Source organism: Peromyscus leucopus, unplaced genomic scaffold, assembly GCF_004664715.2.
Source record: "Peromyscus leucopus breed LL Stock unplaced genomic scaffold, UCI_PerLeu_2.1 scaffold_68, whole genome shotgun sequence".
Lineage (NCBI taxonomy): Eukaryota > Metazoa > Chordata > Mammalia > Rodentia > Cricetidae > Peromyscus > Peromyscus leucopus.
In genome coordinates, this window is record NW_023505596.1 from 66,817 (window position 1) to 90,875 (window position 24,059).

The 24,059-nt window shown below is 42.1% G+C and overlaps 1 pseudogene; it reads left to right on the forward strand.

Moving 5' to 3' along the window:
• The first annotated feature begins 2,137 nt into the window (after positions 1-2,137).
• LOC114707918 lies at positions 2,138-23,871 on the forward strand (annotated as a pseudogene).
• The last annotated feature ends 188 nt before the right edge of the window (positions 23,872-24,059 follow it).

Below are 24,059 nucleotides of genomic sequence, written 5' to 3' on the forward strand. Positions count from 1 at the left end.
GCACTCAGAGGACAGAGGCAGGGGGATCTCTGTGCATTTGAGGCCAGCCTAGTGTCCAAACCCAGTTCCAGAGAAGATAGGGCTGTTACATAGAGAAACCCTGTCTTGAGAAAACAACAAATAAACAAAACAAAAAGGGGGTGGCAATAGGAAAATAGCTTTGCTCATTTCAGATATGATGGACAGGGCATTCCTGGGTAGTACCTGATTACAGCCAGTAACTTCCAGGGATCTTGACGGTTTCCTTTAGAACTATCAAAGACATAGGAAGCACGGTTATCTAGATTGCTGACACAAAAATGGGCAGTAATGTTAAGATAGTCAATGGCAAAACTCACGTTTCAAAGTGATCTTTAATAGTGGAATTTTGGGGATGTCTGAGAGATATTTTCACAGAAGAACTGGACTTGTTAAAAGGTTTGAAAAGTGAGCGGGCATGCACAATGACTTAGAAGCAGTATGTTAAAGCAGGGTTTGTAGGAGCCAAGCGCTTAAATTCAAGGTCTACTCGGCTGCCTAAGAGCTGTGCAGCCACATGCTTGCTTCTGGCCTTGCACTGCTTTTGTTTCCAACATCATATGATTTTTGTAGGCGCTAAGTGAGTTAATTCGGGGTTAGTACTTTGAACAGCGCTTGACTTACAGTCAGCCCTATGTATAGTTTAATACCATATGGGACTCCTGAGAGAGTGGAAATTATATTAACTGTCCAGCTGCTCCACCCTTATTCACTTTCTCCTACTTGAGTTGGGCTCTGAAGGCTGGGTCTCCCAGGTGCATCCTAGAGTCTGCTAAAAGCCACTGTATGAGAGGAACCACTTGCAGCTCTTTTGCCTTATTTTGCCATAATTTTCCTTCTCTGCTCCTGTTCCTAGGATTTATTACCAGTGGGATCACTGATTTATGACCTCACCTTTGTCCTAGAGGCCTCATCTACTATCTTGTTTCAAGTCTTATAGTCCTGGGCAGCCTTGTTTTTGGCTCTGTATTCAATCTTGTTCTGGACCCTGGTGGGAGCCAGGATATGAGGCTGTTTTTTCTAACAGCACAGAGGGCTGCACTTACTTAGAAAAGCAGAAAGTAAATGTTTTTGATTTTCAGATATGCCTAATTTGACATATCTGGGATCACATAGTGTAGAAATTCCACTTCTGACTGAAAAATGTCAGATTGGAAAAGAAAAAGAAACCAGGCTGAAAGAAACCTGTATCGTCAAAGTAGTCCTTACGGAGGCTGTAAAGCCATCATTAAGGAAAAGAGACACGGAAGAGGAAGAACCTCGAGGAGTATCTGGTTAGGGAGAAACAGCAGGGAGATAAGTTAGCAAAGAAGATTGGACTCTAGACATTAAGTACCAGAATGAAGGATGTCACAGGAACAGAGAGGAGGATTTGAAGGAGATGGTGATACCTGAGAAAGGGTCATATAGTTAAGGGTAATCAGGGGGCAAGAGTTAGATGGATTGAGCCAGACGGGATCCCAAGGATCCAAAGAAATAGGTGGCTTAAATTTCACTGACAGTGAAAACGAAGGAGAGAAGGTTGGCTTCAATCTACTGTGGATCTCTTCGGGCTAGACTTTGTGTCTCTGTCTTGGGCCTGATCTTTGTTCAGGGTAGCAGTGCTGGGCAGGGTTTCTTCACTTGCCCAGGCCAAGAGGAGGCTGCAAGGTCGGGAGAGGGAGCTCGGGACACCTGGAAGGATACAGTCTCTACTACCAACAGAGGCCCCGTGTCAACTTTCCACAGACCCAGGCGACAGCACCTGTTGCTGAGGAGACACCAAGCGATGAAGGTGCCCAGCGCCGCGTCTTCCCGCTACTCTGTCGCTCTCCCTGACCGCGGCGTCCCCTGAGGCGGCGAACAGCCTTTGGAGTGAAAGGAGTCTTTCCAAAGACCCCCAGGGTGGCCAGTCTGGAGTCTCTCCTACACCCCGCTAGGATTTAATTCCCCCATCACTCAAAGCCAGCCGACCTCTTCCGTGGCTCACCAGGCTCGTCACCTCTCGGCGGTGAACCTCCCGGCCGAGCGAGGGCGCTGTCTGGACTAGAAGCGCGCCTTGGCGAATGCACGCCCACCCCCCACATTCAGGAAGTGACGCAACGCTTGAGCCCGGCGGCTAAAGTTCTGTCACTCAGAATGGCGGAAGTCCCGCCCACCCCCGACAACGGAAGTCCGGTCCGCCGCGTCTCCAGGTTTCCTCGTGGGTTCCACTGCCGGCATGGCGCACTACAACTTCAAGAAGATTACGGTGGTGCCGTCTGCCAAGGTAGGGGTGACAGAGGTCGTTCCTGCTTATCCCCCTTTTCCTTGACAAGTCGCCATGGAGGGTCCAGCCCTGTATCCGCGCGAGTAGGAGAGGGAGGACATGGTAGATCCACTCGGCTCCCGGCCGGGTTCCACTTGCTGGGCTTGTCTTCGGGATCCTCAGAGATCAGGCCCAGGCTCTGAATCCAAGTCCCTCTCCTCGTGTCCGTGGGTCCTCCAAACCTAGAGTCCTCCAGGACCCCAGGAGTCCTCCGGAGCCTGTGATTCTTGTATGGCCTGCCGATGTGACAAAATGTCTGGGTGGTGGCCGCATTGAGGAGCAAGGCAGGAAGCCTGAGGTGCTCAGTGGTGAGCGTCGATTCTAAGTTCAAAGGAGCATCTCCCCCTTTAAGTAAAACTTCATTCATTACCATCACAGTCCAAAAATTTGTGGGTAGTTGTCATTTGTCGTTGGACCTGGGAAATGCAGTTGGTTTTAAGCATGCCAAGGTAAATGTAGCCAGGCCAAATTTGTGCAACGTGGCAAGATACATCCCCTAAAGTGTCGAGTATTAGCTAGGCTAAAGAACCCACGGGGAGCCGGGCGGTGGTGGCGCACGCCTTTAATCCCAGCACTCGGAGGCAGAGCCAGGCGGATCTCTGTGAGTTCGAGGCCAGCCTGGGCTACCAAGTGAGTCCCAGGAAAGGCGCAAAGCTACACAGAGAAACCTATCTCAAAAAACAAAACAAAACAACAACAAAAAAAGAACCCACGGGGATACACGCGTTTCTTTGGCAAGCCCTGGACATGAATTGCAGGATGAATTCAGAAAAGGAACTGTTGTCACTATCGTTCAGTTTACAGCAGTGTGGGTATTTTTCAGTACCCCCTTTCTGAATGAGAGTGTTTTGAAAAGTTTTGTAAAGAACTAGTATTTTCTAGTGGGCATGGTGGTGCATACCTTTAATCCCAGCACTAGGGAGGTAGAGGCAGGTAGATCTAGGGAAACCTTGTCTCAAAGACAAAAAAACATATTTTTTCATTAGTGACATACAGAGTTCTTTTTCCTTACATGTCTCTGTTATTTCTCCTTTCCTCTTTCTGATAACCATTCTGGTACTTTTCTCACTAGTTTGTAATATTTAGGAATCACTGTATTCCTAAATAACTGTATTTAGGAATCACATCTTGTGTTTTAGTCCTCAAGATTGTCCCAAATACCTCTCAAGTACATATTGAAGGAATTTGTACACTTTTTGTCTCACTTGAAATAGAGTTCATTGGATCAAATGAACTTTGTTTAATATAATTGACTGAGTGAAGAAATTTTTTTTAACATGTTAGTACAGCATGTCTCTCTTATTGCCCTGACTGAGGTCTGTTTCTAGAAAGCAAATGAATTTGTGTATTTGTAGATGAGCGGTGGTAATGCTTTGGTGGTTGGAAATAAAAATTCAATCTGAAGAGTATGGGATACTTTTGTAAAAGTATGTGCTAGGTACTGTCTATATAGATATGCATAGAAAATAATGTGCTTAAGAATCTTTTTTTTTTTTTTTTTTTTTGGTTTTTCAAGACAGGGTTTCTCTGTGTAGCTTTGCGCCTTTCCTGGATCTTGCTCTGTAGACCAGGCTGGCCTTGAATTCACAGAGATCCATCTGCCTTTGCCTCCCAAGTGCTGGGATTAAAGGTGTGCACCACCACCACCACCACCACCACCACCACACCACCACCACCCAAGAATCATTTTCTAAAGGAATAAATAAGTACATTTATACACACAGTATGATAGAGAAATGTGTGACATAATACAATTGGCCCTCTGTGTTTGTGAGTTCCAAATCCACATTCAAACAACTGCAGATCAAAAACACTATTTGAAAGTTGCATCTATATTTAATGTACACAGACTTTGTTCTTCCTTTTTTTTCTTTCTCTTTCCCTCTCTCCTCCCACCCTTTCTCTCTCTCTCTCTCTCTCTCTCTCTCTCTTCTCTCTTCTCTCTCTCTCAGAGATGTGGTCTTACAGTGTTTCCCTTGCTGGCCTAGAACTTTCAGAAATCTGCTTTCTGCCTTCAGAGTGTTGGGATTCTAGGCATAAGTTACCATGCAAAGGCCTTGCCTGCAGATTTAAAAAAAACATTCCCTATGTATAGTTACAGCTGTTTAAAGTATATGACAGATGTATGTGGATTCTTCCACACAAGATCTGTGCCATTTTCTACATTGAACTCAATATCTGTTCAATGTAGAAAATGTGGAAGATCCTGAATACAAACTCCCATAAGTACCAAAGATTTAGGACAGTATAAGAATATAGTGGTAAGTGGGCCAGTCTGGGGAAGCTTTTCAGTAGGCGTCTTTTGAACTGTCTCCTTAAAAGATGTGAGGACCATGGAAAGGAGCAGAGCAGAGGAGGGGCAGGTAGCCATGTTCTTCATAATCCTTGACAGACTGCATTGTGATTGCCTGTTTGCTTGTGGTTTTTTTTCCTATCACTGGATCCTGGTCTTTTGTTCGCTATTTTATCTTCAGCATTGTGTCCATTTTATCCTTTATTATAGGAAATAACCAATGTTGAATTAATGGAAATGATCAAGGGAAAGTAAAATAGCTTTAGATGGTATATGAGTGACTGCGGAGACATGAGCATAGAAAAGCAGGGTCTCCTACCCCTACTGAGGAATAAATACAAAAAATCTCAACTCCTCAAATAATCCTTATATACATAGGACATTTTAGATGATGGGTTTTAATTTTTTTCGTTTTATATTCCCTTGAAATTAAAGCTACAAAGTCCTTGAAATTGAAAGGCTTGCTTTTTTGGGGGGGGGGATTTTTCTGATTTATTTTTGAGTTTTCGTAGGAATTTGAAAGTTAAAATAGCATTTTTAAAAAGCATTAAGATTAAAAGATATATTTTAAAAAGCATTAAGATTAAAAAATATATTTTAATCTTACAATCATTTAGCAAGTTGCCCCCCCTCATTTTTATTAGAGTGGCAAAAGGGGCAGGCCTGTTCCATCAGTTGAGAGTATTCACAGGATTCCAAGTGAGGGTCCTGGGGGTGGCTGGGCATGTCAAGTGTTTCCATTTTTTTTCGAGCAGTTGCTGGGTAGTTGTAAGGTGTGGCCTGGTTAATCATGGTGGCATACTTGGTGTAGGGCTGAGCGAGGGTGTAATTAAAGTGAGGCTTCCGACACCAGTGGACAGCACAGCAGTGGCCCTTTCGCTCAGGCATTCTTGAGGAATGTGCAGTCTCCCAGCCATCTTGGTCTTGGTGGTGGCTAGCAAGTTTTCTTAAAGGCCAGAAACTATAAAGATGAGTTAGGAAAGTAAATTTTGTAGTTTACACATGTAGTACTGGATTAGTGTTTTAAGACAGTTATAAGCACATGGATAGAAAGTACATATTTGAATTGCATCTTATTTTCTTTAATCATAGGACTTTATTGACCTGACATTATCCAAGACTCAACGAAAGACTCCAACAGTTATTCATAAACATTATCAAATTCATCGAATTCGACATTTTTATATGAGAAAAGTCAAATATACTCAACAGAATTACCATGACAGACTGTCACAGATTTTGACAGATTTCCCAAATTGGATGTAAGTGATATATATGGTTATGTAAATGTAAGCCTTTAAAGAATCAATGTTTAGCCAGTTTGATATATTCCTTTTGTCAGAGGAGAAATGAAATAATTAATTTGTCAGTTACTCAGCATTTAATGACAAAGCTAGTTTTGGAATCGAGGTTTTTTCGAATCTTCAGTGCTCTCCAAAGCTATCTTCCTAGGCTTTGTTTATAGTGAGTGTCTGGGCTTGCCAGTGCCAATGTTAGCTTAGATGAAAGCTGTTGATTGCATATTCTGAAGCCAGGATTCTTGGGTGGCCTGTGGTATGTCCAAACTTCCACTCTTCCTGTCCACCCTTCCCTGTTCTGAGGCCTCCTTTTCCTGTGGGTTCATCAGTGGCCAAAGGTACCAAAGTTTATGAGCTTGGTACTTCATGGACTTTGATGGTTGGTTCAACACTGACCATTTCCTTTGCTGACAAGGGATAGCACAGAGAGCTTTAAACAAAGCTGGACACACTTCTCTGCAGTTGGCTGCTGTCACTTGTTTATTGGCTTCAGAAATGGAAGAGCAGGCACTGTTCATTTCTTGGAAAGGTCAAGTACTAGAAAGAACCTGAGGGTTAGAAAAAAAAGAATGAAATGATCTAACTGACTTGATATTAGGCAACACTTCGATTTTAGTAAACTGCATTTTAAAGTAGTTAATCGAGTGTTTGTGGTTCTTTTTACTTATCTTATTCATTATTTTTTATATGTGAGAGATGGGAGAAATCATATGCTTGCCTGTTCTATTATTACTACCTAGTAACAATCTCACCTGCTACTCTGAAATGGTTTCTCAGATGGATAGAGTTTTCAGAATTATAAGTCATTGAACATATTATATGGCAAGCACTAGGGGTAGAGCAGTAATAAAGGCTCTATCCGCCAGCCGAGCTTGGTGTCGCAGTAGATAGAGGATCTTGAGTTCTTCACCAGCCTGGGATGCATAATGTGACTGTCAAAAACAAACATAAAACACGAGTAAAGCATAAACATAAAAATACATAGTGCGTCACATCAAAGAAAGAAAGCTGAGTTAGGAAATAAGGTGTCTGCAGGGAAACTGAGAGAATTGAAGAGAGTGTATCCTGTAGGCAGAGGGAGCATCAGGCAAGAAGAGAGAATTGGCAAGTTGGGAAGTTATTAGTGAACTTGAGCTCATAAAATTCTGGTGAAGCATGTTCAAGTGGAAAGACAAGGTGAACTAGCTCCCTCCCTGCCAGCATTAACTAAGTTCCTTAGTGTGTGTGAGTGTGTGTGTTGTCCTAAGTAGTTCTGACACTGTCATAGGATGGAGGTTGGGGTGACTACAAGTGATTGCTATAGCTCCGTCCCTGGGGAGCGCTTTCTGTTTTCTTAGAGGAGTAATTTGACAGGGTTATTGGCAAGGAGAGGGTCTGAGGATCACAGCTGCAGGGTAGAGGAAAGGGAGATAATTCTCTACTGTTTGTTGCATAAGCTAAGAAACTACTGCACCATGGTGACATATATTTCACTTTTTCATTATAGGATATCCATCATTTTATGCTGACTTGATGAATATCTCTATGACAAGGATCATTACAAGTTGGCTCTAGGTCAAATAAATATTGCCAAAATTTGGTGGACAAGTAAGGTATTTTCTTATTATAGTATCTTATAAGTTATTATAAGATAATTAAAAAAAACCTTAGATATTTTCTCTTTTTCTAAGTGTTGCTAAGATTATGTGCGGCTTATGAAATATGGTGATTCTCTGTACGCTGCAAGCAGCTGAAGCGTGCTGCCTTGGGCGCATGTGTACTATTATCAAGAGACAGAGGCAGAGTTTGGAGTATTTGAACAAGGTACTTGTTATATATAAGCAGAAATGTGTTTTACAATGTTCTTTTGTTTGGGACTTACTCTTAACTTTTTTTTTTTTTTCATTTTAATTTTTTTTTGGGGGAGCTTTGGGAAATGCATATTTTTAGTATTTAGTAAGTAAAACGTACACCTAAAAACACTATTTAATAGGATAATTTCTGAGTGAGAGCTGGAAATTGGACTTGTGCTACACCCTAACCTACAATCATTTTGATTGCATTTTTTATTCTTCCCTGAAATGATTCATCAAGGTTCTTTGAAAGTGTTTTCTACAGATCTGTGAGATTCTCATGATAGCCTAGTGGGCGCCATGCTAGAGCTGTGGTGGTGTTGCAGGTGAGGTAACTGAGTGGAACTAGTTCATGTCACAGCATGCATGTAGCCAAATGTCAGTAATCATCTTTCCCAAGCATGGTTCTTTGTCTCACTTCAACTTAGAGCAACTGAAATGCAGATTGGTAGGTTAAACACCTGATTCTTGGTGTAGCCATATTTGGAAAATACTCTTGTGTGTACTTGTATATGCTGTTAGTTTCTCCAGTTATTCCGTACCCCTCATTTTCCCCATCATTTTGCAATTAGGAGAGTGTAATCCCAGCTACTTAGGAGGCTCAGGTAGCAGTACAAATCAAGGCCTGCCCGAGCTAGAGTGAATGCAAAGCCTGCCTAAGTGAGACTTAGCCTCAAAATAAAGAGTAGGTTGGGGGTGTAGCTCAGTGATACAGCTCTTCCCTAGCATGATAAGGCCCTAGGTTCAACCACAGTGTGCTCCTGTCACCTAAAAAAAGCTAGGGTGAAGAATTTGTACCATTTTAGTTTATTAAAGTAACCAGGAACCTGGGGTATGACTAAGTAGAAAGTAGAATTTCAAGCCAATCTTAAATTTTTAATTTTCATTGAAACTCTTTATATTTATAGTACGTCAACATTTATCCGCTTGCCAACCATTGACCCAAATACAAGGACTCTGCTTTTGTGTGGGTATCCAATGTTGGGAAATCCAGCTTCATCAATAAGGTAGGTGTGTTTTTTTATTATAAAAGCAGCTGTCTGATTAAACTTAGGTCAAAGTACTACTGCATTCCCTTTGTTGGATTTAGGATGGTCTTGGGAATCTTCTAACTAGTCATTAGTAAATAAAGATTACCTTGTCTTCGCTAGGTCCTGATGTGTGAAGCACATTCAAGTTCTTTCAGGAGGTTTAACTCATTGTAGGAACCTAGATGTATGTAGTGATTGCTGGGCCAGTTCATTTTGATTCTTGTGTGCCCTGTTAACTGATGGAGAGGTTTTCCTGATAGTGTGTCAGCTTGTTCTGGGAATGCCCTTATACCTGGTGACACTCACTGCGCTGGAGTTTCCCAGCCTAAAGCTACATGGGTGATTTGTTACCTTGGTGATTGTGTCAGCCTTCATGTGAACTATGTGTCCATTGTAATAGATTTTCTGCGTCCTCTCTTATTTATTTATTTTTCTTTCTGAGACATGTTATGTAGCCCAGGCTGATCTTGAACCTGCTATCTTCTTGCCTCTGTCTCCAGAGTGCAGGGATTATTAGGTATGGGCTCCATGCCTGGGCTGTCTCTCTCTTTATCTGAGAAGAATTTTTAATCTCTGGTATGACATTTAAGTAAAAGTAATTTGCTGCTTCTGGACATACTAGGACTCACCTAATTCCAGAACATTTTTGCCTTAAACTTTGTGCGTGCGTTCATGTGTGAGTTTGTGTGTGTGATGGCCAGAGAACAATTTGCAGGAGTTGGTTCTCTCTTTCTACTATATAGGTCCTGGAAATTGAACTCAGGCCATCAGGCTTGGTGGCAAGCACCTTTACCTACTGAGCCACCTTGCTGGCCCAGTAGGTTTTATTTTTGCCCACAAGTTGCCCTGACTTGGTAGTAAACAATGTTCTTGGAGGTTCTAATTGAAGTTTCAAATGCTTGTTGGCTTGCTCTAAATTTGCTGTGATTGTTTTTGTTCTGGGGGATGATACAGTGGCTCTGGCCACATGCAGCTTTTTGAATTGTGGTTTAAACTAATTCAGCAAGATGAAAATTTCAGTTCTGAGTGACATGAATTGCATTATTGAACCTTGGAGAATAGAGAGTGGCTGGTAGGACCCTGGTGTAAGGGAAGAGCCAGGCATTTGCCAAAGCAGATTAATATCTGTCTTGTGCAGTTTACTCATGTACAGTCTTGGGATTTATTTTCTACTAACAAGGGATGAATGCGGTGCGCGCGTGCCTGCGTGTGTGAGTGCGTGCGCACGCACACGCATGTTGAACCCAGGGCCTCACATGTATAAGACAGTGCTCTCCCTCTAGCTGCTATTCCCTATCCTTTTTAATTTTGAGATAGTCTTTCCAAGTTGTCCAGACTGACTTTGAGCCTATTATCTTCCTGCATCAGTAGCCTATGTAGCTGTGACTTCAGCAATGTTGTATTTGGCTAAAATTAGTCTTGATAAATGTGGTGCCATGTTTAGATTGTTTAGGGGTAATTGTGGTATGAAACTCTGGTGACTGTGAAAGTATCATTTTTGTCTTCTTCAAGGTAACAAGAGCAGACGTGGATGTTCAGCCCTATGCATTTACCACCAAATCTCTGTTTGTTGGGCACATGGACTATAAGTATCTGCGCTGGCAGGTAAGTTTTATTTGCAAAGAGAACAATATCCTGGTTTTGGTTAATAGAATTTGATGATTTCTAAAGAGCTGTATCATATCTCCTCCCATAGTGCACCTAGTATACAGCCAGTGTAAGCAGTGTCCTCTATGGACAATCCTTAGGTGGGGGATGGTTTCTCTGTCTCACCAAGAACTTGAGATCTCTCCATCATGATAAAGAGTACTGGTCCGAGGTTTGGAAAAAGTATAATAACAGATCACATTTATGTAACTGAGAGAAAGCTGACAGTATGGATTTCTGCATTACTTCTGCAGGGGTGATTTCATTTCTTTATGATGCCTCTAATGAATAAAATATTCTCTGTCACTAGAAATGACATTTACTATTGAAAAGCATGGGACAGTCTAGTTGACAACCAAATCTAATTTTATAAATGATGAAGAAGCCAAGTCTTGGAGTTGGAGAGTTGGTCATTTATTCTAGTTTTCCTGGGTTTTGATGGCTGTGTGAAAAGAGAGGCTCATTTCTCCCAGGCCAGTCTCTCTTTAATGGGCTCTTACAGTTTTTTAGATCCTTGTATCTGTCCTTTTGAGACGGGGTCTCTTTCTAGCCAGATAGCCTCACTGTGTAGGTCATTCTAGCCTTAAACTCACGGCAGTCCTGTTTCCACTTCCTTGGTGCTAGGATTACAGCTGTGAGTCACCATACCAGATTTGGTTTTGGTTTTGGTTTTATAAAAATTATGTACTTTTTCCTCCTTTGTTTATTTTTATCGTGGGCAGTTTCTGATCTCATTATTTTATTTACTAGTTTTGCTAGAACTGGTTTGGAATGTAAGAGAATGGCTCTGGGATCAGACAAGACATTTTGTCAGGGTACTTTGGTAATGAAGCCTGGTTGTTAGGTTGTAGATACCCCAGGGATTTTGGATCATCCTTTGGAGGATCGGAACACATTGAAATGCAGGCTATCAGCAGCCTGGCCCACCTTCGAGCTGCAGTTCTGTATGTGATGGATTTGTCTGAGCAGTGTGGACATGGGTTGAAGGAGCAATTAGAACTCTTCCAGAATATCAGACCTCTGTTTATTAACAAGGTTAAGTGTGGTAACTAATACTTTAATTTACACACCAGTGTCTACTTACTCATAGGTAGTGGGTTCTAAGACTACTGTGACACCTGAAACCATGGATGGTATTGAATGTTCTATGTTACTTGACCACAAACAGTACTGTGACAGTTGGATGTGATAATGACATAAAACCAAGTGGCTGGTTGCCTGGTAGCATACACAGTGAATAAGCCAGTCAAAAAGGATGATTTGTGTGTTCTGGGTGGAATGAAGCACTAAGACAAAAAAGGTTTCATTGCACTGCTCAGGATGGTCACAATTTAAAATTTATAAAGTGTTTATTTGTAGAACTTTGCACTTTGTTATTTTCCAGCATTAGTTGATCTCAGCTGGGTAACTGAAATTGCACAAAGCAAAGGCATGGGCAAGGAGTGGTGACTACGTTATTGTGTAGTGTGAGAGTAATAATTTCTTTTTCTCTTGCTAGCCTCTTATTGTTGTAGCAAACAAATGTGATGTGAAGAGAATAGCTGAGCTTTCTGAAGAAGATCAGGTAAATCACTTGAGTATATTAAATATATATACTTTTTTTAAAAAAACCAGTTTTGAATCCTCAGATGTTCATTTAGAAAGGAATTCTAGCGCTTCTAGACCAGTTTTTTAGTCTAGAAACTAAGGTGGCCTTAGTGTTTAGTGGCAGGACATTAAACCTGAAAAACAGTTTCCTGATTCCTTCTTTGTCTTCAGTCTGTGGAAACACTTGTGTTTGGGGGGGCGGGGGGTTTGCTACATTGAACCATTGGGAAATGTGGTTACCTAGGAAGGACTGCTCTTAAGTTGGTCCCCAAGAGGAAGCCAGGTGCCTTGATGTGTGCTTTTATCTTTCCCTGGCCTTAGGGTATCAGGTGATCTAGGAAGCATTTCCAGAAGTTTCTCTTTAGAAATGGTGTGACTATGGCTTACTTTATTATATAAAGGAGTCTGTGATTAAGTTGGACAAGTGAGTGAAAGAGGACAAGAATCTGTAAGCTCTCGGAAGAATGTCTGCCAACATTATCCACGAAGCAGGCAGTGTTGGTAGCATAATTTTTTAAATAATTTAACCCTTTTAGTAGATAGTTTTCAGGATAAATGCTCTGAGAGACTTGTACTCTTGCAGTGTTTTCGCTGTGGTCCCTAACTAGAAGCTCTCTTCATGTTTACCTGTTAGCTTGTCAATATTAATATTCTTGGGCACACAGATCCCTGGTCCAAACCCCTGGGGTATGGCAGCAATATGAGTTTGCGCAGGTGACTAGTGCACGCTGGCTTTCTGAAACCAATACATTAGAATGGAAAATGCTATCTGGCTATATCTTTTGTAATATTAGGGTATTTTATAGATACTAAGGACTCTTCTATTGGGGTATTTTATAGATAGTAAAGTCTCTTCTATTGGGGTATTTTATAGATAGTAAAGTCTCTTCTATTGGGGTATTTTATAGATAGTAAGGTCTCTTCTATTGGGGTATTTTATAGATGGTAAGAAGTCTTCTGTTGGGGTATTTTATACATAGTAAGGACTCTTGGGGTATTTTATAGATGATAAGGACTCTTCTATTGGATTATTTTATAGATAATAAGGACTCTTCTATTGGGGTATTTTATAAATAGAAAGGATTGGCTTGTCTTAAATTGTCTTACTTAGGACAGAACACAGCATATTTTGGTTTTGTTTGGCGATTTATTTAAGACAAGTCAGGATGGCCTTGAACTCTTGATCCTCCCATCTGTACATCGCAAGTAGTAAGATTAGCTGTCAAGACCCTGCATTCTTTAGTTACTAATTATCTGCTCCTGATGTCAGAATCAGTTTGTCTTACAAAAACAAACAACCCTTATGTCTTTTAAGTAATTTCAATTTGTCAGTCTAAAGGCACTGAAGAGTGGAGAAGGAGAGTGGGTAGCACAAGGAAAGCTTGAGAAGTGAAACAGGAACTGGTCAGCTGCTCAGGCTTTGGGGTCAGCCTCACGTCCAGCTTCGTTACTCACCAGCAGTACAGTAGGAAAGTGAGTCACCCTTCTGAAGGCCCAGTTGTCTGGATAATTGATTTATTGCCAGCTGTCTAATAGAGAATGGACATCACCTTAGGTCATTTTTCTGGTCCCTAGCTTATCTTTCTAGTAAAGGGAATGTCTACATCTTCAGTCGTTTGGTACTACATGAATTGGGAATAGATAGATGGTGTTTTTAAAAAATGTACAGCTTGCTTAACACTTGTATTGTAGAGCCTGTCCTTGTATTACCAGTCCTTTTCACATAGTAGTGACAATTGACAGTTACCACATGCACAGAGAGGCTCAGTGACTACATTATGCACCAGGTCATTGTTGCTAAATGACAGAATTTGTGCTCAGACCCTGGCTTTCTCTGAAACCATGCTTTAGTCCCTTGATAACAGAAGTTGACCTTGTTTCATGGGAAGCTTTAATGTCTATTGGGATTGTTCCCCTGCCTCTAAAAACTAGGAGTTGTTTGTAGTTGTAAACATGGCATTTGTTGGAGGACATACCAAGTCCCTTTTTAGAGTTGTGTGATTCATAAATGATAGATTAATAAACAATTTTTTATATTCCTAAAGAGTTCTTTTGGCTCATTTGGCAAACTTTAAAATAAATAGCATTGAAAACATCTTTTGAAAAGTTGTTCTTTTTCTGCATATAGAGATATACATCAATTCTACAGATGGAGGCTGGGACAGAAGCCACCTTGTATTATGTTATTGTGTTCCAGGCCAGCCTTGGCTATAAATCAAGCCCCTGCTTTTTAAAAAACAAAACAACAAAATTTGGTCTTTCTCTTTCTTGCATTTTTTTTTCTCTGAAAATTTACATCTTGGGCTAGGGATGTAGGTCAGTGGCATCTTACAGCTGAGTTCAATCTCTAGTGCTGGAGTAAGATGGGAGGGGAGAGCTTATAGAATGTTCTGTAGGGTTTCAGGTTTGTGTGACTCTGATCCGGTTTGATCCTGTACGAGTTTGCTTATTTATTTATCTTTTTATTTATTTATTTTCATTGTAGAAATATTATTGGAAAAATTAACTTAACAGCTGTTCGTTCTTTAGGAGTTAAAAACCAATCATGGCTGTTCGTTTGCAACTTCCATTTGCAAAACAGTACAGCTTGTTCTCTGGGAACTGGAAAACAACAATGCATGTTTCTTTTATTCCTAGAAAATATTTATGGACTTGCAGGCTGAAGGATTCCCTGTCATTGAGACCAGCACCCTGACTGAGGAAGGTGTCATTCAGGTTAAAACAGAGGTTAGTGCTTCCCTAACTCAGATGGCAGTGTTTTGTTTCTAGACAAGTCAGTGTGGTGGGAAACATTTTTTTAGGAATTACTGACATTTCCTTGACTAGGATTAATTGTTGAAATTGCTAGAGATCTGGGGCGGGGGGGGGGCCCCGGGGGGCGGGGGAGCATTTGATTTTTGTGAGGAAGAGGGGCAAGGATACTGAGCTGCTTCAGAATTCAGTCTTGGGTTGGCCTCAGCCCAGAAAGAGGTGGCATAGTTTACCTGCTGAAGTAGGTTATGGAGGAGTTCCCTACCCAGTTGTCAGCCTGTCAGTGATTGGGGCACTTGATTCTCCTTGTTATGTGTGAAGGGGGCCTGGATGTAGAATGGTTTGTGACTCTGCCATGGTTTTGTACTTTTTTCAGGCTTGTGATAGGCTTTTGGCTCATCGAGTAGAAACAAAATGAAAGGAAATAAAGTGAATGAGGTTTCTGAACAGATTGCATTTAGCTGTGCCAAACAAGAGAGATGATAAGGTAAGGTGTCCTTTGCAGGAGCCTTTGAGGTCCAGTGACTGTGTTGCTGTGCTTGGTCAGTGGGCGCTTGCCACATGTCCTGGTGTTGCAGCTTGTTAAACATGGATTACAAATGGACTTCACATAGTGGTGACAGTTTTTCCATTCTTGGTAGTCACATGTGCATGAGAGAAAGACCAAATAAAGACGAGCTCTGTGCACCCCGCTTCTTCCTGTCAGGCTGTTGCTAGGAACCATTTTGTTTGTCCCTTAGAAGTGTCTTAGATGTAACTCGCCTCCCATACACACACACCTTTTTTAAATTTAGGCAATGGAACTATTTTTTTTATATTTTTATTTTATTGGCATTATAAGCAGCCTGCATCTTTATCCATGTGTTACTATACATAAATCTGTATTTTGGGATATAAGTTTTTAAAGTTTTCCTTTCCTTTTTTTTTTTTTTAATCTTTGTCACTTTTTTTATAGTTTTATTTTTCTGCTGTGTGTATGAATGTCTTTCCTGCTTTGTAAGTATGTACACTGTGTGTCCTGGTGTCTGTGGAGGCCAAAAGAGGCATTGGATCCCTGGAACTGGAGTTAGATACAGTGGTGAGCTGCCACATGAGTGCTGGGAACTGAACTCAGTCTGCAGGAGCAACAAGTGCTCTTAACTGCTGAAACCATCTTTCCAGTCCCTCTTTTTTTTTTAAAAAAAAAAATCTCAAAAAAGCTATACTTTGCCAGGTGGCAGTGGCGCATGCCTTTAATACCAACCACTTGGGGCAGAGCCAGGCAGATCTCTGTGAGTTTGAGGCCAGCCTGGTCTACAGAGCGAGCTCCAGGAATGGCTCAAAGCTACACAGAGAAACCCTGTCTCGAAAAACAAAAAAAAAAAAAAGCTACACCTTACATAAAATACTTTCATAGTTGTTAGTTTTGAGTTGTATAGAGAACAGGCTATGTTCATTCTAAAATACCATTTTTCTCTATATTTCCATGGTTTTGTTTTTGCTTTGATTTCTCTTCTGGATAGAAGGTTTGTGTATGCTGAATTTATTTTGTTCTGAGGGAGGTGTGATTTACCCACTTGTGGGCCTGGTTTTGTGGGGTAGTCATTGGTCTCAACTAATCAGTGAATTTAATGCCATTGGATTCTAAACATACTTGGATTTATGTTTGTTTCTTGTTCATTGATCGATCTACTGTTCTCTTGTCTTTCTTCATACTTTTCTGAATACTTTGGATTTTTGCCTAATAGACTGTGGAATCATTTTCGAGGGGTTGTCTTGTCTCCTTTCAGACCCACTGTGTCCCTGAAACTCATTCCCTAGAACGTACTTTGTTTCCATTGGTTTTCGTGGTTTTGTGTGTCCCCGTAGACTGCCTTTGTGTTTAGTTTTTGGTTTCTTTTACGTTCCTCTCATATTCTGGAAGGCATTTCACATACTTTCAATAATGTGTTCTTAGGAGAGGCCCCCTTTCATCCAGAAGGAGTGGTGGCCCGCAGGAAAAGAATGGAGATTGCAGAGCCCAGGAGAAGAGGGTAGGTTACAGTACCTCTTGTCTGGGTTTCTTGTGGAGTGTGGCAAAGACTTGCCTGTGCAGCAGAAAGGGCAGCATGGGGTCGTGAATGTAGCAGGCCTAAGGGCTTTAGTCACATGAAGGAGGCTTGATGCAGTAGACTCAACTGAGTGTGCTCAGAGTTCGGCCCTGTAGTTCATGGACAGAGTGGGGAATCCTTAACATACTCTTTAATCTCATAAAGCTCTTCAGTTGTTGTATCACCGTGAACAGAGTGCATGAGACACATAATCCACCAGTGGACAAAAGCAGCCCTCCTGTTCATCCATCATAGATACAGAAAGGGTCGAGGGCTGTTTATTGGCAAGGAGGTAGCAAAGCATTTGGCAACGTAAAACTACAATAAACTTTTGGGGGTTTTCTTTGCAGGGAACGAGATCTTGAGCTGGAAATGGGAGATGATTATATTTTGGATCTTCAGAGTAAGTAAGGCGTTTTAAAATGTCAGTTGTATGAAAGTGTTTCAGGGAAAAAAAGTACGGGGAATGAAAGTCTTCTAGTGAATTTGTTGGTTTATAAGTTTTTAATTTTTTTTGAAGATTAAAAGTTACAGATATACAGAGCTGTGTAAAATGTTTTCTGTATTATTTTCTGTTGTTTCATATGATGGGATTATTTTTGTAGTATTTGAAGATTGGACATACAGATGTTGGTCAGTGTTGATCTTGTTAGTAATAACTTAGGCAGTGTTGGACACAACTGTTCTGTTTACCTCTGTAAAGTGGTTTTACTTGGCATCGAGAATAATCATTTTAGTTACACAGTACTTGAAGATACTAGAAACTACCATAAACATAACTTTTTTTCCCCAACCTTAGAATACTGGGACTTAATGAATTCATCTGAAAAATATGATAAGATACCAGAGATCTGGAAGGCCATAATGTTGCTGATTATATCGATCCAGCTATCATGAAGGTCTGCATCACATTTTAATTACTCTCCCCCCAACAACTTCAACTCTTTCCCCTTGGATCTCTTCTTGTTCTATGCCCTGAGGCATCTTCCACCCTGTTCTAGGATTACTTGGAGCCATCACTCCTCCATTTTAGAGGAATCTGTTCTTCCTTTGCCCTTTGTAATCTAGTGATGCCAGGCCTTTCTAACTGGCCTGTAATGGGCTGTGTCATTTTGGCTTGTATTGGTACTATACTGTGGAGATCTGTCACTGGCACAGTCTTCTTTCTGTAACTGTTGTAGACATTTTTTTTTTTCTGAGTATCCTCAGACCTCCTCCTGCTAGTCCAGCAAGTGACATTGCTTTTCCAAGAAAATTGGGGGTGTGAACTCTGATTTCCAGATTCTGTGTCTCACTGACCCCTTTATGTTTAGATCCTTCTGAAGAGGGGTTTCATTTCAGTGGGTCCTGCCCTTTCTTAGATACATTCTCCCTAGAGAGCTGTCCCATCCTTGGTACTTATCCCTTACTTGCTTTTTCACTGCATGTCAATGTTTACACATTCATATCATTGATCGAGTGATTGAGTGTGTGTGTGTGTGTGTGTGTGTGTGTGTGTATTGCGCTACTGGGGATCAACCCAGGGTCTTGTGCTTGTTAGGCCAGGGTTTTGCCACATAGCTACGTCCTCAAACCCACATATGTATTTAAACTTCATTTTGTCTTATTTTGTAATAGTGTGGCTGTGTTCAGGATGCTATTTGAGAGAGGATGAATGGGAGTCTGTTACAAATTTCTTTCATGAGTCTGCTGGGAACCCTGGGGAATGAGGGAAGGGGTCCCTTCATTGTGTATCTTTAAAGACGAAACAGAATTGACAGAGCATAGGGCATGCAGTGTTCATCCTCTCTGGCCTTCATATATCCCTGTTCCTGTGAGGTTAGCTGTGCACAAGTGGGGCCCAGTTGTGACTCGATCACGACACACCATTGTCATATTTTCAAAGACTTAAGGAAACATGATTCCTATAGATATGTTGCTACATTTACTTCCTTGCAAATTTTCTTGTTAATTTTATGATTCTTTTTAAAGAAATTGGAAAGAGTTAGAAAAGGAAGAAGAGTTAAGAACGGCTGCTGGGGAGTATGACAGCGACTCTGAAAGTGAGATGAGGAAATGATGGAAATCCGACAGCTGGCAAAACAAATTAGAGAAAAGAAGAAGTTGAAAATTCTACAGTCCAAAGAAAAGAATACACAAGGACCCAGGATGCCCCGAACAGCTAAGAAGGTCAGTCTTGAGCATTGCAGAGGCAGGGCTGAGCTCTCATGCTGGATCCTGTGTGAACTGCCACTAAAGACAGGCCTTCACTACTTGGGATGTCAGGTGGCACACTTTGAGTGACGGAAGTATACTGATTTACAAGATTCTTTGCTTTGAGCTGCTATATTCTGACTGTTGCATCTTTTTCTCTATGAATTGCAACTCCAGGTCAGTCCCTGTTTTAAACTGAGTCATTGATGCAGTTATGCAAGGTAAAACTAAACTTGTTGACAGGTTTTCTCTGTGTAGCCCTGATTGTCCTGGAACTTGATTGTAGACCAGGCTGCCTTTGAACCCACAGAGATCTGCCTGCCTCTGCCTCTCAAGTGCTGGGATTAAAGGCATAATTTTTAAGTAGGGTCTCAGGTTGTCCAGGCTAGCCTTAAACTTGCTATATAGCCAAGGAACTCCAGACTCCTGCTCCATAAGTGCCAGGATTATAGTTGTGTGCCACCATGCCCAGTGCCAACATTTTTATATTATTTAAGTTCTCTATTGATTAAGATTCCTAAATCCATAAGGCAGTTTATCAGTCCCTGTTACTGGTGAGGATAGGGAGAACCACTCTGTAGGTGTGAATGGACAGAAGACATCAAGATTCTTCCAACTTCTTGGCTTTCATATTGGGATGTCATTGTCTCTTACTTATGCTTTTGTCTGGATGACAGTCCTATATCACTTGACTACCCCTGTGGCCATAGCCTCCCTAAAAGTTCAGATAAGGGAGTGGCAGGTTCTCAAAAGAGACAAGGTTCTGGGAAGCTAAACTATAATGGGGGTGAGGGCGCGAGGGGAGGAATGGAATTTGCACTGTTGGTGCCAAAATGGACATTCCTGGTTTGGAAAATGCTGTTTTCATGTGATTGGGTGGCTGCTAATAGTTGCAGACATGTTTGTTTTTTCTCCTAATAGTCCTCAGTGGTCTCTGAGGAGAGACTCTGATCACTGAGTCTGTCTTACTTCAACTTTAGTACCTTCTCTATCCTATGCAGCCATTCTCTTACTCCCAGGGTCATAATGGTCTTGCCGTGGCTTCTACATAGCAAGTGCACTGTTAGTTTTCATGAGATTTAACGGAACTGTTCAGAAACAAATGTCATCCCAATTGGAAAAAGGCATTTTTACAGTGTGTATAGATAGATGATTGTAAAAGGTATCCTTGAAAGATCCAGGGCAAGAACAAACTCAGGTTTTCTCCCTGTGTGCCGACAATGTAGATCCTTTATTTGATCCCAGAGTGGGAGTGAGTGGGAAAAGTCTCCATTGTCAAGCAATTTCAGTCCTGCAGCAGACACTGCTGGATATTCCCCAATTTAATTCACTTCTCACACCATCTACCTGGAGGTAACATCAAAGCTGAGAAGCTGAAAGTTTCTCTCCACCAGAGTAGCCCCGCTTAAAACATCAGTCATAAGTCAGGGCCTCCAGAGCTTGGCTTTCCAGCTAGCATGTGATTCCTGTGACCCTCTTAGAGTTTGATTTATTTACTAGAGTACTTCACAAAATGGGGAAACACAACTTTTGCTGATTGCATTTGCCAGTCCAGTAGAAAGTATATCTAAAAAAATGATGAAGGTCAAGAGGCGGCACTCTGAAGGAACCGTCACACTTCAGGAGCTAGGGCTGCTGCCCTCCTAGCACATGGTTCAGTTCCTTCTAACTTTCTGTAAGAGTGGAAATCATCGGTACCCTCTAAACTCGGTTCCTTTAGTTTGTTATTAAGACTTGATTGCATAAGCACACATGGGATGTGCTGTAGAGATGTGCTGGCGGACTGCACCTGTCTGTTTAGCCTCTTCTGGCCTTTCTGTGCTGTTTCCTGCGTCCTCTGAAACAGTGTGAAGAATATACTGCCACAAGGTAGACAAAGCTGGCCAGCTCCCAGACAGAGGCAGGGGAAAGTTAGAGTTCATTCTTCAGTGTGTCACCTGCCTTGAGAAAAGAAGTATTCCAGCAAATGTAGTATCTTACACATAATGAATGGTGTGATATTGTAGCATGTACTTACATATAGACCTAATTGTTAGAGCCTTGGGAAGAAAAGGGAACATGTGAAAGAGGAGCAGCAGATGACAGATGTGGCTAGAGTTTTCCACCTTGCCCACAGTCAGGACAAATCTTTGTCACCCGCCAGTCCCACAGCCGCTCAGACCAACCAAGTAAACACAGAGACTTATATAGCTTACAAACTGTATGGCCATGCAGGCTTCTTGCTAACTGTGCTTATAGCTTAAATTAATCCATTTCCATAAATCTATACCTTGCCACGTGGCTGGTGGCATACCGGCATCTTCACATGCTGCTGGGCATGGCGGCAGCTGCAGTGTCTCTGGTGTCTCTGGTCATGGCGCGGCTGCAGCCAGTCCTTCTGCCTTCCTATCCTTTTATTTCTCCTCTCTGTTAGTCCCGCCTATCCTTCCTGCCTAGCCACAGCCGATCAGGTTTTATTTATTGACCAATCAGAACAACTTGACATACAGACCATCCCCCAGCACAGCCAAGTGCAGACCATCTCAAACACCTGCACTCAGGCCCATGGTCCTAATCATCCTCTATACGGACCTGCTGGGTAACGCCACAAGGAACCCAAGAAGGGCTCCCACAGGACATACAGAACATCCCACAGCACTTCCCCTTTTCTTTTTTTAAAAAGGAAGGTTTTAACTTTTACACATCTTTAAAGCCAGCTTGGTATATTTGGGAATTTGGGCGTAGCTTCTCTTACTACTTCCTGCTGGAGGGGGGCGCAGTATCTTATGGGGATACAAAGAAAAGTTTAGGTTCATGGAGTAGTCCGTGAGACTGTATCGTCTGAGCCAGTTGCCTTGAAACGATTGTGGATGTTGGATCATCTGGGCCATGGTGTCATCGGAGACCTTTCAGGTGGTCTTGGCTGGTCAAACCTGATGTATCTTAATCTGGAACAAATCCATAGCCTCTGGCTTTCTGTAGAGACAAAAGCAGAGTCTCCTTTCCAAAGTTCTTGTTAACTATTCTTATATCTTAAAGTAACCCATTTCTACAAATCTATACCTTGCCACGTGGCTCGTGGCTTACCAGCATCTTCACATGCTTCTTGTGCTGGCGGCATCTGGCAGCCAGTCCTTCTGCCTTCCTGTCCTTTTATTTCTCCTCTCTGCTAGTCCCGCCTATCCTTCCTGCCTAGCCACAGCCGATCAGGTTTTATTTATTGACCAATCAGAACAACTTGACATACAGACCATCCCCCAGCACAGCCAAGTGCAGACCATCTCAAACACCTGCACTCAGGCCCATGGTCCTAATCATCCTCTATACGGACCTGCTGGGTAACGCCACAAGGAACCCAAGAAGGGCTCCCACAGGACATACAGAACATCCCACAGCAGACAGAAACAGAGAGAGAAAGAGAGATAGACTGACTGACTGTATGGCCTGAAGCACCATAATTAACAAAGACTCCCTTACCTCAGGCAGCTCTTGGGACAAAGGACTAAAGGCCAAATGTGCTAGTCCTTTCTGTTCTAGTCCCGAGGAAATGATAAAAGTTAGGATCCAGGAACTGTGGACAGAACATGTGTCTACCTGCCTTCTTATCTATCTGCATCATAGTATTATCTGTATATTTTCCTCTTTTTTCTTTCAAAATTAAACATTACCAGGCATTTTCTTATAATAAGTTATCTTCCCCCCCTCCCTGACCCCCCATTTCAGGTTCAACGGGCAGACTTGGAGAATGAGATGCGTAGTCTTGGTGTTGACATGGATGATAAAGATAATGTAAGTCTGTGGAGGGGCAGCAAGGTTTCAGATATGGTTTGTGCGCTTTTGTTTTGAGACATTGTCTTGCTATGTAGCCCATCCTAGCTTCAAACTTAGTATTTCCTTGTCTCTAGTTCTCCAATGCTGGTAGTCAAGCATGTGCTACCATACCCTGCATACAGTCAGGGTTGCTTAACAATGTCGATTTGTTCTCAGAAATCTGTCACTAGGTGATTTTGTTATGTGACTGTCATAGTATGCACATAATGTACATAAACTTAGACTATTTGGGGTGAGGGGAAGGGAGGGAGGGAGTTAAAAACCTTGACATACACGATATAAATTGTGAACCAAAAGTATTGTTATTATCATACATGATTGGTGTTAACCAATAGAGAACATTAACACACAGACAATCCCTACTCATCCTCAGGTGGAAGGTGCAAGAGCCACAGCCTAAAAGCACCATCTGATTTACCAACAGCATGGGTACTGAGCTGGACATTCCTGAAACCTCCCCAGGAGGGACAGTAGCAGTGTGGCAATGCCTTTGACCCTTAACCCTCTGCTTCAAACCAGACCCCATACCAATAGATCTTGATAGACATTCCAAATTCTTTCCCTTGCCTGAGAATGGTTCTTAAGACCTTAACTGTCTTCTCTTGTTGAAGGAGTGATTTTGGTTGTTACTGAGTTTGCTGTCTGTGCGTTTCAGGCCCACTATGCAGTCCAGGCGAGAAGGTCTCGGAGTGTCACTAGGAAAAGGAAACGAGAAGAGTCGGTTCCACCCTCCTCTATAGCCCGGAGTCGGAGTTGCTCTCGAACTCCACGTGATGTCTCTGGTCTTCGGGATGGCACGGTTAGTTTCTTTGATATAGGACAGAAGAAAATAAGAACCTTCAGGGTGTTTACTGTACAAAGCCTCCAGCAAACACCAGCAGTTGTCTGGAGGAGCAGGGTTGTGGGTAAGAGCTTAGCTGTTCGTCCCATCCTCCAGTTTGTTGGAGTCCTATGGAGAGGAACTTGGGCCAGGGAGCAGTTGGATCCTCTGGATCCATTCTGAAACCCTTACTCTGGAGAATGGACAGAAACGTGATCTGATAAAGTATGAACAGGCAGAGCTTAGGTCCCAGTGGTTTGGAAACTACTAGGACGTGGCCCTGAGGAAAAGGCCTCCATTTCCCCTGTGAGGAAGAGGTGGCCCCTGAGGAAGAGGCCTCCATTTCCCTGTGAGGAAGTAGTCCAGGGGAAACTTGGTTCATTACCAGATAATCTTGTGTATCTTTATAATATTAGAAAATTT